Raw genomic sequence first — 7,549 nt, 5'->3', positions numbered from 1 at the left:
ATGTTATCATCTTCCTTGGCAACTCTCTTCCACCATCTCACGTTGTTCTTCATCACTAATCTTTCCATCCAGCTCTGTGCTTCATTGCCTTCGCAAAAGGTGGGTTTTGGCTACCGTTTGGTCTCCATAAGAGGAAACCCTAATGGAGGAGGACTAATAGGCTACCTCCAAGTGAAGCAGAAAACCTCCAAATATGGCCCTGATATCTCTCGTCCGAGGATTTTTGTCAAGTAAGGAGTTAAAAATAGAAAAACTAACCCACATATTCTTCTTTTGTTCTCTGCGACCCAAAAGTTCTTTTTTTCTTACTATAATAAATTATTATATTTTTTTTGACTTGCATGCTCTTCTTTTTTAGAATTGTTTTATATACTTTTTTTATTCTAACCTTGTTTTAGCATTTCTTTAAAAGCTTATGTCAAAAATTAAGTAACTATATTTCTGAAATTATCAAAATACCGCTATCCAAAGAATAATATGAATACCACTGACATAGTAAATATTTAAATTTAAAAATATAAAAATTAGAAAAAAGTATTAAATAAAAATTACATGATTGTGGGAGTAAAATCGTTAGGTATAAGCTCATTATATATTTAGAAACTTTAAAAGATTCACCATGAATGGGATTGAATTTTTCTTTCTAAAATATTTTATGTTAACTAAAAGCAACTCCAATCGGGCTCAATGTGGCTCTAAAACTAGCTCCAAATTTGGAACTAAGAATAGTGAAGCTCCAAATTTGGAGACCTACCATGAAAATGGAGCCCGCTCCATTTGTCATTTCAATTTTTAAAATACCAAAATTGCCCAATAATTATTATATTTAATAATTTTAATTTCATTTGTATTTTTTATTAAATAATTTAGTTAGTTAAACTGAGTATATAATTAGTTTTATTAATCGGTTTTTAACCAAAATAATATCATTGGAGAGGTCTCATGGAGACCTTTAAAATGAGTCTAATATTAAATTATTTTATTATTTATAAAAATGAGTCTAATATTAAATTATTTTTGAGTTAATTTAAATTTAAATTTAAATTTTAAATCTAATATAGAGAGATCTTGTCAATTAATTTAAATAAAATTGAAGATCCAGATGAACGTTCTTTCTTTCAAAGAAAAAGACAGAAAATTTGTAAAAGAAGCAAGGTTCATCGCAAGAAAGTGTATACAGTCAAGAAAGAGAAGGTGGCTACGGAACCGGAACCGATGGCTACGGAGATGACTTACCAGAATATTAAACATCTATTATTTTTATTATGTTTGGTTAATTTCTGTTTATTTTATGTAATGTAATTTTGATATTTTTAGTTAATAACATGTAATGCTTATTTCGATGTTTATTTCGTGTAATGTAATTTCGATACGTTTTAAAAAATTTGTAATTTAAAATTACTTCTAAAACTATTGATTATTAGGCTTATTTTAAAGATCTCGATGAGAGTTTTCTAACCATATATTTTTATTAAAAATAATAACGCTAAGATGACCTATTAAGTAATTTAAAATAGCTAATATAGTAATATATATTATATTATTATTTTAATATATATGGAGCCATATTTGGCTCCATATTTAGAGCTTTTGGGCTCCAAATATAGAGTCAGTTGGAGATGCTCTTAGATGAGTTACCAGCATGTTTTAAATAAATATTTTTATAAAAGGTAATTATTTTTATTTTTTTGTTGAAAAAAGTGATAAGGCAGTTTCCAACCAAAACAAACTCATAAGGTAGGGATTTTTTTTTTTCAAAAGTACATGGGTAATGGTCTTGGAAGATAAACTGATATATGAGTTAACATAAGTTTTAGATATATAAAGATCATTCTGTTCTTGTTTCAGTCGCATTATTAGGAAGGTACAACTGTGATTCTATTGAGGCTTCTTGTAGATTTTAGGTTTCCCTACTGACAAATTTGGTTGATCCGAAGTGCCCATGTAATTATTTAATAGAAAGTTGTAATTATTTACTTGGATCAGCTAACAATCTTTGCATTACTAACACTGAAGTCTTCTTTGGTTGTTCTTTCCTAATCACTATGTGAAAATGATATTGTAGGCATGAAAGTGGGGAAAGATTAAGAGTTCATATAACTGATGCACAGAAGGAAAGATGGGAAGTCCCCTACAACTTGCTCCCAAGAGAGCAACCCCCACCGCTGAGAAGCACTCTTGGGGTATCTACAAGTACTCCCTTCTCGGCTTCCGAGTACTCGGGTGATGAACTAGTCTTCAGCTATGCAGCAGACCCATTTTGGTTTGCAGTGAAGAGGAAATCAAATGGGCAAACTCTTTTCAATACAAGCTATGGGACTATGGTCTTCAAGGATCAGTATCTTGAGATCTCTAGTCAGTTGCCTTCCACCGCCGCGCTGTATGGCCTCGGTGAGAACACGCAGCCAGACGGCATCCGGTTGCGGCCAAATGATCCTTACACGCTGTATACGACCGACGCATCGGCAATCAATCTTAATACTGACCTCTATGGTTCTCATCCTGTGTATATGGACCTAAGGAATGTGGGGGGAGAGGCCTCTGCTCATGGAGTATTGTTGCTTAACAGCAATGGAATGGATGTTTTCTATAAGGGAAGATCTCTCACCTATAAGGTTATTGGAGGGGTGTTTGATTTCTATTTCTTCTCAGGGACGACGCCCTTGGCGGTCGTCGATCAGTACACTTCGCTCGTCGGCCGCCCTGTTCCCATGCCCTACTGGGCTCTAGGTATATTGCCTCGTTATCCATTAGTCTTTCTTGTAGTCATTCTCTATTTTTAACTTCTCTAACCCACTCTGCTCGTCAGGATTCCATCAATGCAGGTGGGGATACCACAATATCTCCGTAGTAGAAGGGGTTGTGGAGGGTTACAAGAAAGCTCGGATACCACTTGATGTGATCTGGAACGACGACGATCACATGGACGCCGCCAAGGATTTCACGCTCGACCCTATCAACTACCCTCGCCCCAGGCTCCTCGACTTCCTTGACAAAATTCACTTAGGAGGCTTGAGATACGTAGTCCTCATTGATCCTGGTATTGCTGTCAACTCAACATATGGTGTCTATCAAAGGGGAATGGAGAAGAATGTGTTTGTCAAATATGAAGGCCAACCATACCTAGCTCAAGTCTGGCCAGGCCCTGTCTACTTCCCAGACTTTCTCAATCCGAACACAGTATCATGGTGGGGCGACGAGATTGCACGCTTCCATGAACTTGTACCTGTCGTCGGCCTGTGGATTGATATGAATGAAGCATCAAACTTTTGCACTGGGAAGTGCGAGTTACCAACAAATCACTCTTGCCCAGATCTAGCTGCCTCTACAAAACTTTCGGTGTGTTGCTTGAACTGCAAGAACATAACAAGTACTAGATGGGATGAGCCTCCTTACAAGATCAATGCGTCAGGTGAGAAAGTACCACTGGGCTTCAAAACAATAGCCACTAGTGCAGTACACTACAATGGGGTATTGGAATACAATGCACACAGTCACTATGGCTTCTCCCAAGCTATTGCTACACATAAAGCCCTTCAAGGCCTCCAGGGTAAACGCCCGTTCATCCTCACGCGCTCTACTTTCGTTGGATCAGGATCGTATGCTGCACACTGGACTGGCGATAACAAGGGCACATAGGAGGATCTCCGTTACTCAATCTCGACAATGCTGAATTTTGGAATATTTGGCATGCCGATGGTTGGCTCAGATATCTGCGGATTCTACCCTGCGCCAACAGAAGAGCTATGCAACCGATGGATTGAGCTTGGTGCGTTCTATCCCTTCTCAAGGTATCATGCAAACTTTGCATCACCGAGGCAAGAACTTTATGTCTGGGACTCAGTTGCACAGTCTGCGCGAAATGCTTTGGGCCTTCGGTACAAGCTACTCCCTTATCTTTACACCTTGAACTATGAAGCTCATCTCACTGGCGCACCAATTGCAAGGCCAATCTTCTTTTCATTCCCTAACTTTACAGCGAGTTATAGTTTGAGTACTCAGTTCTTGCTAGGGAGTAGTGTCATGGTTTCACCAGTCCTTACTCAAGGTGCTACATCAGTGAAGGCAATATTCCCCCCAAGGACGTGGTACAATATGTTTGACATGACAAAGGCTGTAGTTTCCAAGGACGATCGCTATGTAACGCTCGATGCACCTCTTAACGAGATCAATGTGCATGTTTACCAGAATAGCATACTTCCATTGCAGCGAGGCGGTATGGTTTCCAGTGAGGCCAGGACTACGCCGTTTACACTTGTTGTTACCTTTCCTTATGCTGCCACTGACGCCATCGCGAATGGCAAGGTGTTTGTGGATGACGATGAGCGGCCTGAGATGGCACTCATTGAAGGGGAGGCATCATTCATTGAGTTCTACGCCAGTGTTCGCGGGAAGACCGTGACAATGTGGTCTGAAGTAGAAAAGGGGAGCTTCAGTTTGGAGAAGGAATTGGTAATTGAGAGGGTGAGTGTATTAGGACTGCAAGGAAGTGGACAAAGCCTGGAGATTGAGGTAGATGGGAAGCCCTTAGGTGATACTTCTAATATTTACTTTAGTGAGACTTCTCAAAGCCATGCAGAGAAGCTTGAGGGCGGTAACAAGAGGAAGACTATGATAGTTGAGGTTGGAGGATTAGCATTGCCTCTTGGGAAGAGTTTCTCCCTGTCAATAAAGATGGAGATCAAAGGGATGAGTTAGTTCATTCTATATGTAGGGCTGATTCATATGTTGCTTAACTCTTGCTCTGATAAGCCAAGTGCGTTTGCATGATGGTGAATACCAGGAAGAAACATTTCCATTTAACACACTGCATTTAATTCTATTTGCAGTTTACGCCCTCTATTTAAATTTACAAATTAAGCCCTAAGATATAACCAAACTATTTTACTCTCTTTCTCTTGCTTTAGAGTCTCTTTTTTAAGAAACAAGAAGCAATCACATGTATTAAAAGAAATAAAGAAAAAAAAAAGGAGGAAGTAAGTGCATTTTAGTCTTTTTAGAAAAGAATTATTTGTAGTTGACTAAATATTCTTTTCAACGCCATCTAATAAAAAGGTGTTAATGTTTACTTAATCCATAGTATTTTCTGCACATATTTAATAAAATATAGGACTTTAAAAAATAAAGAAAGAGTATAAACCACAAATAGGTTAATATAAATTTATTTATTAATAAAATATACATTGAAAAAGGCTCCTTATATGACAGGTTTGAAAGCCACTTTGATATAAGTGTTCAAGAAAAAAAAATCTTAACTCATTATTGCTTCAAAAAGTGAAGAAATGAATTGAAAACAAAGAAAAAGAAAATGAAAAAGAAAAAGGAAAGCAAACTGTTGAATATAACTAAGACTCTTTGGAAATGTCTACCTTGTTTTATAAGTGTGAAAGCCACCGACCACATACCTAAATTAACTTCATGCATATATCATAGATTCATTTGTTTTCTAGATTTGATTATGCGTCAGCTTAACTAAAAAATTAGGGCATGGTTGGGTTTTATATTGAAACTAGCACTTCCTGTCTTACATTATGGTTAATATCGAATTTTTAGCAACATGTGTTGATTCTGATGTCCCTAGTCTGAGTCTAGTATGCAGTTATTTGAGTTAAGACATATTTTTGCAAACTCAAATTTCAAGAATTGGATCTTGTTTCATTTAAAACTTTAATTTATGTGACTCGAGATTGTTTTTAGCTCTATTTAGTAGGCAAAAATCTTTTGGAGTCATCTGGAATTGATGGGATTTCTAACCATTGGATTTTGGAGTTATTTCAGAATGCTTCCAAAAAGTCAATAGCCTTGGTGGTTTCTGAGTTCGGTCCGCACCGACTCTGGTCAGTGCGCACTGAAGCGAGAAAGTCTTCTTTTTTTAACTGAGTTTTAGGATTTATTGTGCTTGAATTGGATTGAAAATGATTAGAAAAATACACTGATGACTTAGTGCATAATTCTTTTGATCATTTTGGTATGTTCTTTAGGTTTTGGAGCTTTATACTAAACTGTTTCTTTTAGGGGAGATGAGTAGGAGATGATATGGTATGAATTTGTTTAGCATATATAATAGAGTTGGCATTAGCAGATTATATTTTTTATGTCGGGTGTAGAATATAGATATGGTCATGTACATTAACCAGTGATTTTATTTAGGAGATATATGTATGTAAATCCTTTGTAGATACGTATCTGTTTGTAGCTCTTGATAGTTTATTGTAACCTGTATGAGTTTTGCTGGATTCTAGTGGTTTAGAATGATTATTTTAGATTCAGATATTCATGTGCTAAAAAAAATTATTTTGGATCGGAGATAATTCTCTTTTCACTCCTGAACTATCACCGAAATACCTCACCTTTTGATGCCGTTGACAAAATCTATAAATTGACCAAATTACCCCCTTTTATTTATAATGATAGAGTTAAGCAGCATAGCTAATATTAAATATTTTATTTTTTTAAAATTCTTTCATTGCCTCAAATCCCTGTTTCTCCTTCGAACCATTTCTCTCATCTTCCTCCCCCTCATCATCTTCCTACCTAAATCTGAGGCATTTAGAGAGAGATATATATATATATATAGAGAGAGAGAGAGAGAGTAGGGCAACGATAGGATGACAGAATCGGAAAAGAGGGTGACAGCAATGTCGGGCTCAGTGAGAAGGTTGATGGTGATGGCAACACCGGGCTCAGAGAGAAGGGCAACGACAATGTCGGGGTGGTGGGAGATGGGCGACAGCAATGCCATCTTCCACTCCTGTCATATCACCTCCTCCACTAGTCATCTCTACTCGTTGTCCCACCGCTCTAAGCACAGGCATGAGGAATTAGGGAGCCATCTAGGACTTTGTAGAATCGATTGACCTCCCTCATAAAAGCTAACCTCGATTGACTCGACCATAGAGCTACCACATATGTAGAAAAAGAGGGAGCAGGCAAGGAAGAACAACCATTTAACATTGGCATCGAAGAAGTAGAAGCAGGAATGTCGGCTGAAGGTTTGATCTATGGTGCTCTCACAGAATTGGTTGTACTGACTTACCTCACTAGCTAAACTATTTGAACTAGCCTTGGACGAGTACCGGAAGCCGAAAAGCAAATTATTTCTCTTCCTTAAATCCATCTTCGGCAACACTAGGAGAAAGAATATTTTAAGAAATATATTGGTTCTTAAAGAGAGCAGCCACCATCCCACCCTCACGTAAATCAAATTTCTTCCTAGTAGGGGACCGGAACAAAATGAGAAGCCCTTGTGCTCCACCTTGTTGTTTTTACCTCGCCACCAACCGGTGGCTAGTGCCAGAGGAGACAATGAGAGAGAAGGAAAAGGAGGGAGTAGTGGATGAGGATATTTTCTAAAAGAAGGAAGAAGAGATCGATGGTATTTTTAAGGTTATTTTGGTCATTATAAAAGACTATTTAGTGTCACGTAACTAGCACATGACAACTTATGAATAAAAATAGGTAATATAATCCTAAAATTGGGATATTTCTAATAGTTTAGGAAATTAGTGTATACTAAAAAAAAATTTAAATAGTCATTGTGAAAATCGAT

General features: G+C 37.3%; 1 pseudogene; it reads left to right on the top strand.

Moving 5' to 3' along the window:
* On the top strand, window positions 1–4,698 carry LOC140776994 (alpha-xylosidase 1-like; annotated as a pseudogene).
* Window positions 4,699–7,549: the final 2,851 nt, after the last annotated feature.

This window comes from Typha angustifolia, chromosome 15 (assembly GCF_048772165.1).
Source record: "Typha angustifolia cultivar Huaian chromosome 15, ASM4877216v1, whole genome shotgun sequence".
Classification (NCBI taxonomy): domain Eukaryota; kingdom Viridiplantae; phylum Streptophyta; class Magnoliopsida; order Poales; family Typhaceae; genus Typha; species Typha angustifolia.
The sequence above is the reverse complement of the archived record's forward strand: the minus strand, read 5'-3'. Positions and strand labels throughout refer to the sequence as shown.